The sequence below is a fragment of the Sciurus vulgaris genome (genome assembly GCF_902686455.1).
Source record: "Sciurus vulgaris genome assembly, chromosome: 2".
In the NCBI taxonomy this organism is placed as follows: domain Eukaryota; kingdom Metazoa; phylum Chordata; class Mammalia; order Rodentia; family Sciuridae; genus Sciurus; species Sciurus vulgaris.
Window position 1 is genome coordinate 161047133 of NC_136462.1, and position 13231 is coordinate 161060363.

Below are 13231 nucleotides of genomic sequence, written 5' to 3' on the forward strand. Positions count from 1 at the left end.
AGCTGGGCTGCCCTTAGTTCATGATGATGACATTACTACCCTACATGCAGGGGTCTCTCTCTCCTCCCCACTGACCCTGTCCCAGAACTGGTAGGGTGGTGAGGCATCAGAGATGTGCTTCACATGCCCCAAGGAGCCCTCTCACCCCATCTGTCCTGCTCTGTCAACATCTGGCTTTCATGACAGGCTATGGCCTTGGTTCTGCAGAGAGTACCCTTTTATAAGAAGGTGAGGGCATTAGTTCAACTTGGGCAATCAGCCCAAAGTCCACTTTGTGTAATTCTGGGCAGCTTTCCCAGTTTCTTCCTGGAGTACCGCTGGCCTAGGATGGTCTCTGGATTTTCCATGTTTCCTGGAGTGGGTGGGGGAGGAACTGGATGCTGGGCGAGTAACTGTGCCAGCCACCATTACGGCCTTCTCACGGTGGAGACTCTGTATGTTTATCACTTCCCCCTGGTGCGGTGGGTATGCAGGTATAATGCCTGCCTTCCTGTAGAATACAGAGCAGGGGTGAGAGGGCAGGACCTTGGGAAGCCTTCAGAAAATGAGACAGAGTGTGTGGCCAGGAAGTGTTACCTGGGAGCTTTGCTGAGACCAGGGCTGGGGGCCTTTCTGTAGGGAGGCTTTAGGATAACCAGTCTTGTTACATGGTAGCCCCGGGTTTCAATGGCACATGCCCCGAAATAGAGAAATCTGCAAAAGCTGTGTGGTCTTGTCTAACTGAGAGGTTCAGCCATGAAACTGAGGTTACCCAATATTTATAGCAGACTCTACCAGCTGAGGTGGTTGCAGGTTCAGGGTGAAGGGACCCAGACTCCACCTCTCTGTGGGGGGGTACCTCGTTGCATTGTACAAAAGCAAGTGGGATGGGCAGTTGTAGCAGTTCTGGACAATGTCATCTGCCACAATCTGCAATGGGTTTCAGTCCTGGAGCACAGGAGGGAAATCAGGATCCTAATCTGCAATCCAGAAGTTCTGCTGAGTATTTCGGTTTAAGCTTCTTTTGACAGCAAGGACAAGTCTAAGACTGAATCAGGTTCAAAGGACCAGATATGCTCTCTGCCTAAGTCTCTTGTTCTATTTCCCTGCTGTCCCACCAATGGAAAAGTTGGGACAAAGCAGGAAAGAGAACACTATTTCTCCCTTATCTAGTTTTTCTTTCTGCAGTTTTAGTTATCTACAGTCACACCTGGTAAGAAAATAGTAAATGGAAGATTCTGGAAATAAACAATACATAAATTTTAAATTGAGCCTCCTCCTCTTCCTCCTCCTCCTTTTTCTTTTTGGTACTGGGGATTGAACTCAGGGGTGCTTAACCACTGAGTCACATCCCAGGCCCTTTTTTATATTTTTTTATTTAGATAGGGTCTTGCTGAGTTGCTTAGGGCCTCACTAAGTTGCTGAGGCTGGCTTTGAACTTGCAATCCTCCTGCCTCAGCCTCCCAAGTTGCTGGGATTATAGGTGTACACCACCACACCGGGCTCTAAAGTGAACATCATTCTGAGTAGCATAATAAAATCTCATGCCATCTTCTCTGTCACACCTGGGGTGAGCATCTTTTTTCCAGTGGATCCATGCTGTATATACTACCTGTCTGTTAGTCACTTACTAGTCCTCTCAGTAATCAGATAATCAGATCACCTGTTGCAGTATTGCAACACTTGTGTTCAAGTAATCCTTATTTTACTTGATAATGGCCCTGATGTGCCAGAGTAGTGATGTTGGCAATTTTACTATAGTATATCATCACAATTTTTTTTCATCATTAGCTTTTGTTATTAACCTCTTACCATGGCTAATTTATAAATTAAATTTTATCATAGGTATATATGTATAGGAAAAAACAGAGCCAGGTGTGGTGGTGTATACCCATAATCCTAGTGATTCAGGAGGCTGAGGCAGGAGGATCACAAGTTCAAGGCCAGCCTTGTCAACTTAGTGAGACCCTATCTCAAAATAAAAAACATAAAGGGCTGGGGATGTAGCTTGGTGATAGAGCACTCCCAGGATTCATCTCTGGTATCACAGAAGCAAAACAAAACAAAACATAGTTTATATAGAGTTGGTATTTTCTGTGATTTCGGGCATCTGTCTACAGGGGTCCTGGAATGTATCCACTGTGGATGAGGGTGAGTTTGCTGAGTCTGTGCTGTTAGACCAGCAACTTTTGTCCATCCCTGAATCCAGGGATGTTTTACCACTGAGCTAGTATCCCCAGCCCTTTTTAAAATTTTGAGACAGGGTCTCACTAAGTTGGCTTACAGCCTTGTTAAAAGTTGCTGAGGCTGGCCTTGAACTTGTGCTCTTCCTGCCTCAGCCTCCCGGGTTGCTGGGATTACAGGTGTGCAGCACCACGCCTGGCTTCCTGTACCTACTCTTAGAACCACCCTCTTCTTTCTCCCTTCCCATCAATCACAACTCTTGTTAGAAAAATGGCTGACACTCTCTTTCAACCTCTTATGGACCTGGAAACCTCCAATTCCCGGAGACTGCTCTTGTTGTCACCAGTGACCTTCAGTCTGCAAATTGTTCAAATTCTGATCTTGTTTGTTCAGCTCTCAGTAGCATTGAACGGGACCTGCCTTCCTTCTTGAAGCCCTTTTTCAGGCACCCTTGCATCTTCTTCTTCTCATATTGGCTCTTTCTTCCTTTCCAGGGAGCACCCTTGGGTGTCTTTTCATTTAACCCCATATCTTCCTCTATGCCCTTCGTAATCCATTACCTTTTCCCTATCTCATGAGCCCTGAATCTCACATTTCTACCTTCCCATTACATAGCCGACCTTGCCGATCACCATCCATCTCAGATCCACTGGACCTAAGTTCAGCTTGTTATCTGCTTGTTATGCTGCACCTCTCCTTCCCTATCACCGGGCAGCATTATCCCATTGCACACAGCACAAAACCGATCTACAGATTCAGTACAATTCCTATCAAAATACCAATGTCATTTTTCGCAGAAATAGAAAAAAAAAAAAAAAAAAAAACTCCTAAGTTTTAGATGGAACCACAAAAGACTCCAAATAGAGAATATGATCCTGAAGCAAAAAGAACAAAATTATAGGCATTACAATATGCGACGTCAAAGCATATTCCAAAGCAATAGTAAACAAAACAGCAGGGTACAGATGTGAAAATGGACACATAGACCAATGGAACAGAATAGGGAGCCCAGAAAAAAAATTCACACCTCTACAGTCAACTGATTATCAATGAAGACATCAAACATATATATTAAAGAAAGAATAGGATAGGTCCTTCCTTCACTTTTTATTTTTTGGGTACTGGGGATTGAACCCAGGGGTGTTCTACTACTGAGCTATATCTCCAGCCCTTCCAAAATTTTTTTTGGAGATGGGGTCTTGCTAAGTTGCTAAGGCTGGCCTTGAACTTGTGATCTTCCTGCCTTAGCCTTCCGAGTACCTGGGATTATAGGCATGTGCCATTGTGTCTGGCAAGGACAATTTTTTTCCATAAATGGGTCTTGAAAATTGGATATCCATGAGCAGAAGATAAAATTAGATACCCGTCTCTCACAATATACAAAAATCAACTCGAATCAAAGGCTTAAATGTATGGCCCCAAACTATGAAACTACCTGGAGAAAATGCAGGGAAAATACTTTAAACACTTTTGGTTGTGATCTCAAAAGTATAGGCAACAGAGGCAAAAACAGACAAATGAATTACATCAAATTAAAAAGTATCCTTACAGAAAAGGAAATAATTGACAAAATAAGGAGACAACCTGTGGAACAGGAGATAATATTGCCAACTATCTGACAAGGGACTAAGTTCCAGAACATATAAGGACTCAATTCAACAGCAGCAACCTGAATAATCCAGTTAAACATAGGTGAATGACCTGACTAGTCATTTCACAAGAGGAAATACGAATGACTGATACACATAAAAAATTCCTCAACATCATTCATCATCAGGGAAATGCAAATCCAAACCACAACGAGAGATCACCTCACCCCAGTTAGAATGGCTATTATCAAAAAGGAAAAAAGAGTTCCAGGCACGGTGGCATGTGCCAGTAATTCCAGTGAGTAGGGAGACTGAGGCAGGAGGATTGAGAATTCAAGGTCAGCCTGTCAATTCAGTAAGACCCTCAGCAACTGAGGCCCTGTCTCAAAATAAGAAAATAAAAATTGACTGGGGATGTAGCTCACTGGACAAATAGCACTGGACACAAAAGAAAATACAAAATACAAGAGGGTTTAAAAAAGACAAAAAATGACAGATGCTGGTAAGGATTCAGAGAAAGGGGAATTCTCATACCAATTCTCATTTGGTGGAAATGCAAATCAGTATAACTGTTAAGAAAAAGAGGATGGAGTACCTTCTGAAAACTAGAAATAGGAGTCCTTTATGATAGAGCAATCTCACTACTGTGTGCCCATAATCCCAGTGACTCGGAGGCTGAGGCAGGAGGATCACAAGTTCAAGTTCTTGGGTATGTATCCAAGAAAATTGAAATAAGAATGTGGAAGAGACGTGTGCACTCATGTGTTTATTGCAGCACTATTCACAATTGTCAAGATGTGGAATTAGCTGAGGCACCGCCAACTAATAATGAATGGATAAAGAAAATGTGATACGTAAACACAGTGGAACATTATTTAGCCGTAAAAAGCAACAAAATCCCATCATTTGCAGCAACAGGGATGGAACTGGATAACATTTTGTTAAGGGAAATGAATCAGGCTCAGAAAAGCAAATGCCATGTGTTCTCGTTTTTATGTGGAAACTAAAAAAAAATTATTCTCCAAAAAGTAGAGACTAGAGTGTGGTTATCAGAGTTTGGGAAGGGCGTGGGGGAAGAGGGATGAAGAGAAGATGGTTAATGGCACAAGGGCACACTTGAAAAGAGGAGTGACTTCTAATATTCTGTAGCACAGTAGGATGACTATGGTTGGTAACAGAATATTCCAAATTAGCCAGTAAAGAGGATTTTGAATGTTCCAAACACAGAGAAATGATAAATGTTTGAGATGATGGAAATATCAGGGTCCCTTATCTTATCCTTATACCTCATATACAGGTATTGGAATATCTCACTGTACCCCCCCAAATGTGTACACTTACTATATACTCTAGTATGCACACACACACACACACACGTATATATATGTATGTGTATATATATATATATATATATATATAAACACACATATATATTGATATTGATACAGATTGACTCATTGTTCTGGGGATTGAACTCAGAGGGACTTTGCTACTGAGCCACATTCCTACCCCTTTTTATTTTTATTCTGAGACAGGGTCTCACTAAGTTGCTGAGGTCGGCCTGGAACTTGCTAGCCTCCTGAGTCACTGAGATTACAGGCATGTGCCACTGTGCCCGGCTCTAATATATTTTTTTAAAAGCTGTCAAGGCATCTTTCTTGTATGAAATCCTAGCAAGTCTATTGCTAGACATCTTTAGAACACATTGATTGATGATTGATTGATGTAGTTAGCAAATATTCATTGAATACGTTCTATATCCCAGGGACTGTTCTGTAGGCTGGAGATAGAGCAGTAAGCTGAACAAATCCTTCCATTCTACAAGGCGACAAAGACAATAAGTTGATAAAATTTAAAAAAGAAAGAAACACATAGAGGGCACATTATAAGTATAAGTATAAGTAAGTGCTGAGAGCATAAGGTTCGGTGAGGGGTGGAGGGAGGAGTGAGTGACTCTCTTATGTTTTGTAGAAGGGGAGAGCCTTCCTGATCAGGTGACTCTTGAGTAGAGACCAAAAGAAAATGCGGGTCAGCCAGGCAGATATTGGGCCTTTCTTCTGCATCCCATGACCACAGACTGTTATCCTTGAACCCTGAACCCTGAACCCTGGCACTTACCTTCCCATTGACCTTTTGCCTCATCCTCATCCTTCCCTCTCCATTCCCTTTCAGTGGTTTCCTGTCTTCCATAGGATACTATTCAAACTCCTAACCATACTTAACACAAGGGCAGTCACAACTCCCTCCAACTCTTTTTTCAGCTAAGACTTGCTGGGGTGGACAGAATTCCAAGATAGTGCCATGATATTGGTTTTACCTCCGGATGATCCCCTCCTCTTGAGAGTGGGTAAAATCTGTGGCTTGCTTCCAGCAAGAAGCAAGAATATGGCATTCCCATCTTCTTTGTATCATATATCTGTCTTAGCAGACTTTATAAAGATTCTGCCGGCTTGAAAATAAACAGCCATGTTGCAAATTACCCATGGAGAGGGCATGGCAGGGAGCCGCAGGTGGTCCTAGGAGCTGAAGGCAGCCTCTAGTCAATAGCTGGGGTGAGGAATGAATCCTGGAAATAATCTGAATGAACTTGGGAGAAGATTCCTTCTTGTTAAGCCTCAGACAAAATCATAGCCCCAGCTGATACATTGTTAATCCTGGAGAGTTCCTGAGCAGGGAACCTAGCCAGTTGTGCCAGGCCCTGACCCACCAAAGCTGAAATAATGCATGTGTGTTATTTCCAGCATCTGCATTTGTGTTAGGTTGTTATTCAGCGAGAGAAAACACACACACCCTTCATATCTTCTACATGTCTTCAGACTGTCCCTGCTTCCGAATGAGTTTTCTTCTTCATGCCCTGCTGTGAACACAAATTCTATGTACCCAGTCTCCAACCTTTCCTTTTCTCTATTTCTCCTTCAAAACCCCATCCGAATGTCCCCTTTTTCCTATATTCCATATAACCACCCTCCCCAACCCCTAATCCCTGGCCCTCACCTCTCTTGGAACATGCAGAGTGTTTTCTGCATTACAGTCTCTCTCTGATTTATATTTATTTTTGGGGTGCTGAGGATTGGACTCAGGACCTCATGCATGCTACACAAGTGCTCTACCACTGAGATGTACCCCCAGTCCTAGTCCCTTTCTTATTTATCTTTCCACCTTAGGGTCTAGTTTAGCACCTGTTTTCCAAGGTGTGGTGTGCTGTCCTTGATGGGGTTGCTGATATCCACAAATTCCCTAAAATTGCTGGGTGAATGTGACTTAGGAGCATTTTTTCTGGGATTATAGTTTCCATCAGACTCTCAAAGAGGCTCAGGGTCCTGGAAAGGCTGATTGAAACAGGGTGTCGATGCCCATTTTTTGAATGTAAGCCACTGGGTTATGGCTCACTACGGGGATGTTCATTTTTAGCCTTGCTGCTAATTGTGGCTTTGCTGGAGGAATTGGAAGCTCCCGCTGCGTTTTGCAGCAGAGCTGCTGTTTGACATCTGTAAATGCACATTCACATGAACACCCCATGGGTGAGTGGGGTCCAGCCTAGGGAAAGAGAGAAGAAGCAGGATGAGGCAAGGGTGCAGGGAAGCCCAAGCCTCTGCAAGAATAGACAGAATGCAGTGTCTCTGGGGACAAAGTGAGCAGGAGGCACCTAGGAGCCTGGCTAATTCTGCCTGCTCCTTTTAATAGTGCCAGGTGCTAGGATAACTATTCTCCACTGCCAGCTCCCCTGGGCTCTAGAGGATGGCGTTTGGCAGTGCCAGTGTATTTTTAGCCCTCCAGCAAGTGGAACAAAGTGCTTAGAGAGGTGCTGCTTTGCTCTGGGCTCTCGGCAACAGTGGCCGCTTTCTGAGAAGGGGAAGTCCCCTTTCTAGACACAGTGGAGCTGGGGTCCAGCCTCCCTCCTCCCTCCAAGGCTCTCTGCCACAGGAACCTGGGAAAGAGATGTCTTCATCAGCTTGGATGGGGGCCAGGGATGTGTGCCCAGGGTGGTTGAGGAGACAGCCAGGGAGGCAGTCTTTCACCAGGAGGGGGCTTCACAAAGACAGAGACTCCCCTAGATGGAGGCTGGCTTCTTGATGCTTTCTCTGGGGAGGAAAATGTTGCGACCTAGGACTACCTGGGGTTAGGAGAGCAAGATGGGCAGCTCTAGGCCAGGGGCTAGCAGGGTGAGTGGGCCCCTGATCCCAGCCAGGAAAGTCCTGTCCCTGATGGCTACAGGGAGGGGAGATGTGGGTGAGCGTGGCAGGAAGCCACTTCCTGATGACCCAGGGATGAACACTAAAGGTCAACCTTGACCATTGATCTGCCAAATATTTGCTTGGAACTCTGACCCAGTGAACTTCCTGTCCTCACTCCCTCTCCATCTGCAACCCGACAGCACTGCCCCTTGATTCTGGAGGGAAGGGCATCAATTCCCAAAGAGGCCCATTCCAGGCAGGTGTGACTGCCCTGTCCCAACTATGGGTGTGAGCTGTGGATGAGTGGGGGCAGGCTGTGGGCTGGGGCAGTCACCTCCACGGACTCTGTGTTTGACGTGGCTACGTCAGCAATGCTGGTCTGAAGGGGTCAAGGTTCAGTGGTCACAACTGCCCACATAGAACCAAACTCCACAAGGATTAGGCCCCCTGGCCCCCCTTTTCACCACAGCTATCCTGTCCACTGAAGCCTGGGAAAGAGAGAGGACTTGCTTCTCAGAGCAGACAAATGGAGGCCAAGAGGGGCTTTGACCAGGGCCTGGAAAGAATCTCTCTTACCATGTACATGCATGCTCATTTGCGTGCCCCTCCTCCAAACACATTACTCCATCACCCCATTTCCCTGATCGCCCACCTAGGGTCAAGTTCTACATAGGCCCATTCCCTGAATTCTGTGAGTTACTTTGCTCCATTTTCCTGTGTGGGAAACCAGATTGCCAAAGATTAAGCAATATGTTCAAGCTCACACAGTGAGTTGGGGAGCTAGGTGTCAACTTTGGGGTTGCTGCACCTTAGAGAGAAGATCATGCACCTGTTCTCTGAGATTCTAGAGTAAGGGGTGATGTGAAGGGCTGGGTAGTGGGCACCTCCAATCACAGCCCCTCCTGTCAGGTGGGCTACGACTCTCTGAAGCTGCCTCTGACTTTATACTGTTCCCTCAGGCTGCAGCTGTACCTCTCTCTGGTCAGGGCAATCCTTATTTTTCCTTCAAGGCCCAGCTACAAACAGCCCCGTCTCCACGATGCCCTCCCTAATCTCTACCTCCTGGGAACTATGAATTCCTTTGCCCTTGAAGTTTTCAGGCTCTCAGTTTACTTGGTATATTGAAGTCATCATGTCTGATTGCTGCATTGCAATCTTTCCTTGTCTGTCTGTCTTACTAGATTGGAGGAGACAGTGTGTGTCTGGCCTACAGGCAGTGGTGTGCTGGAGAACCAGCTCTCTGGGAGAAGAAGCACCTGTTTTGCAGTGCTTGCCAAGTCCCAGGATGGAAATATTCCCACAGTGGTCAATTTCAAGCTATGATGGTTTATCAAGTGACTCATGAAATTCCTGAATATCTAACAACTGGCTCTCATGAGGCAGTGCTAGGAGGCTCTGGCCAGCTACTGCTCAGAGGTCTGCCCACTGCTGATGCTTAAGGTTTGCACATAGTAGGTGTGCAGCACACTAGTGCCACAAAACCTTACTAGGACGGACTGTTTAATCCCACTTCTTTTTTTCCTTTTCTTCTTCTGGAGCTCCTACTTTGCTCCTAGAAGAGTTAGAATGGATCTCAGGAAAGATCACTTGCAAACATGGTGACACTCCTTCTCTCCTCCCTGTTTTTTATGATTCTTGGCAATACGACTTTGTAGTCTCTCCCATCAAGAGCTGGGGATCCTTTCTAGTCCTTCAATCAAGACTGACCTTATGATGTGTTTTAGCCATTGGAATATGAGGGGAGTGACTTCTGTTTTGGGCTCTTGTTTTGGGATCCTGCCAGCCACAAGGTGTAAAGGCCAGGCTGTCTTGCTGAGGACCAGAAACCACATGGAGCAGAGACACACCACCTCAGATGAGCCATCTGAGATCAGCCAGACCCAGCAAACCCAGCAGCAGACCAAGGATGTAGGAGTGAACCCTCAGGACCAAAAGCCTCACCCAGCTGAGCCCAACTCAAATTGCTCATATGAGGACTCATGAGCTTTAAAGGGTGGTTGTTCTAGCCTCTAAATTTTGAAGTGGTTTGTTATGCAGCAGAGGCTAACTGATACAGCATGGTTGCACTCAGAAAGTGCTTAGTTTTTGTCTGGGTTGTCCATTGTTCGTCTCAGGGTGAGATTGCCCCTTGCTCCCTGTTGCCCCTCAACCGTGCACCAAGGACACCATGATGCCAGGTGTCAGCATTATTACTCCCACCTTGTCCATGTGTATGAGTATGGTAGAGTCTTACCACACCCTTAACATAGCCTCTAGGAACCCAGAAGAGTGATTTTATCGACTTACTGGTGGAGGAGTCAGACAAGAGACAAGGAGCCTGGTTGTGACCTGAGCCAAGTTGAGCTCTCCTTGCCTTTTACTTTGTCTGTGCCATGACATCACAGGACTAGGAGATTCCCTTTTCCTATGAATCAATGAAGAATTAGTCGCCTTTTCTGGGAAATGGGCAACAGGAACAGGAAACCCACAAATCATGCCTGTTTTTTTTTTTAAATTTTTTCTTCTTTTGTGTCCTGTAGAATAATAATTTCATTTTTCAGTGGGACAAGAAGGTCATAATTATTGGGGTGGCAAAGAGAGAGACACCACGTCTTCAATCACACTAAATAAATTCCTACTTTCAGTTCAAGAGTAAAATCTTGCCTGTAACCTGAGAAGGAGCTTAAGAAAAACCAAACCCAACCCCTTCTGCTCTCTAGACTTGAACTCTCGAAACTCTGTAGTGGCAAAGAGGCATTCTAGAGAGGCAGAGAGGAAGCAGATACAAACAGATTTGCAGCTGCACCTGGGAATGATGTGTGGTTTCCCTTTATCCAGCTGTGTGACCTTGGGCAAGTCACCCAACCTCTCTGGGTCTACATATGGCATAGGGCTGGACTAGAGAGCTCTACAATCCCTTCATGATATGGTATTTTTACTGGTTTAAAGGGGAAAGTCACAGATAGGCTTCTAACATTAATCTGTGAACTCTATCACTGGAGGTGTGCACTAACTCAGTTCTATCACAATGCACCCATTGTATGACATGAAGTGGTGGCATCACACTCTAATGACTCCCACAGACATTTGATCTTAGGACACCATCAGAACATATATATCCAACATTAGTCACTTCACCACTGAGAGGTATATCTTATCGACAAGCTGTGTGATCCTGGGCAGGTTCTCCTCCTCTCTGATCTTCCATTTCTCCCTCTAAAATATACTGATTGAAAACACATATAATGATGCTATATGACCTATTACATAGGACATATACAGAAGTTTTTTTTTTTTTTTTTTAATTCACTTATGGCAAATTATGTTGATCCAAAGGTCTCATTTGGCTCCAAGCAGTCCCACTACGTACTCAGACCTTTGAGGATATTCTCATTTTTCAGTTTTGGGACTTTGCATTCATATAACATTCAGTTATATGTGGACACCTGGGGCACACTTCTTGTTTTCTATTGTAATTTTTTCTGAGTCTTAAGAGAATGCCCTTGATGCTTATCTCAGAAGGTTTTAAAAAGGGTGAAATGAAATAATCCACCTAAAGCTTGAAGCTTGGTGTCTAACACAGTAGATGTTTACTCAACAGCAGCTGTTGCTATTGTAATTTCCCCACAATGTTCGATGTTCACAATCACAGGCTAATGAGAAGTTCGCAGCTTTAGCAGGGCCACTTGAGAACCCCCGTTTCAGGAAGGTCAAGTGTTGGGAATTCAGCCATCCGTGTTCCCCAGACCACCAATCATTTCTCACCTACAGTCATTCTCCTGCCCTCCCCACCTACTGGGAACAGGGTGGCAGAAACTTCTCCCTTGCTGCTCACCCCTGTATTGCTGTATGAATTAAAGACTCAAAGACGTCAGTTGTGGCAATCTCTTGCCTTCACGTAGGAGTGGGACACCTTCTCATTCCCACTGCCCAGCTGAGGCAGGGAGCCTGTCATTTTCCGTTCGCCTGGATCTCTCCCTCCCTCTACACTGGGTTGCAGGGGCTGAGCTCTACAGACTACATTTCCCACGCTCCCTTGCACGCCGGCTTTGGTTGGTTCAGCCAATGGGAGGCACTGGCAGGAGATTGGCGCTCGGAGGGAGGGAAAAGTCAGTAGTTCTCCAGCCGCGTCAGCTGCAGGTGATGTCTCTGGCAGTCGCTGTGACTCCTCCCTGGTTCCAGCTCCTCCACATACCTTCCTTGCTTTTGGCCCTTCAGTCTTAGGGAAGTAGTAGTTTCTCGTGGCTTCTAATCTCTGGGTCGTTAGATCTTCCTCTTTAGATTTTCAGCTCTTCCATCGTCTTTGTAACTAGTTTATTGTATTAATCAACTGTTGAACTCCTTGACCTTGGTTCTGTTGTTTTGATGGGGTTTTGACTGCTGAATCTACTATGGTCAGACATCTAAATGTACAGTCGACAGTCTGTATCCACGGGTTGCACATCTGTGGATTCAACCAACAGTGGATTCAAAAATGAAATTACATCTGTACCAAACTTGTACAGATTTTTTTCTTGTTACTGTTCCATAAACCATGACAACTTTTTACATAGCATTTGCATTGCATTAGGTGTTATAAATAATCTAGAAATGGTTTAAAGTATATGGGAGGGTATGTGTAGTATATATGCAAATACTGTACCATTTTATATAAAGATTTTGGAATGTGTGGAGTATCCTGGAACTAATTCTCTTCATATTCTGAGGGACATATGTATCTGAGTGTTCTCGCCATGTAACTTCCACATGACCATGACTTTGCAAAAGAATTTTCATGGAACTTTTTCCAGGGTAGCTTCCAAGTTGAATCTGTCCTAGAGGGCAAATGCTCATGCTTCCTGTGGTTAATTGCTAGCAAAAACGACCATATTTATTCCCTTCTGTGTATCATACCCCTTTACATTATGACTGCTGCTCTTTCCCTTGAGAAATGGAGTCTATTTTGTCACCTCTTGAATCCATACCTGTCTGTGACTTGACTAGTAGAATGTGGTAGAAACAAGTTTGTGCCTCGAGAGGCCCAGCATGTTTCCTTCTGCATCCTTGGAAACCTTCCCAGCTGGGACATGGACAAGCCTGGACTGGACTCCTGGAAGATGAGAACACAGAAATCAAAAAGGAGCCATCCCAACCCAGACCATATCCTAGACCAGCTAGTCCTATCCAAGCTGGTGGCTGTCTCTAGATGCATGGGGAGAGTTCAGCTGAGGAAAGTCGAGCCGAGCCCAGATCAACAGGACCATTCAGATCACTCAGAGCTGTGGGAGTAATAGTAAACTGTAGTTATTTTAAGGCATTAAGTTTAAACCGTATGATCCTATAGTG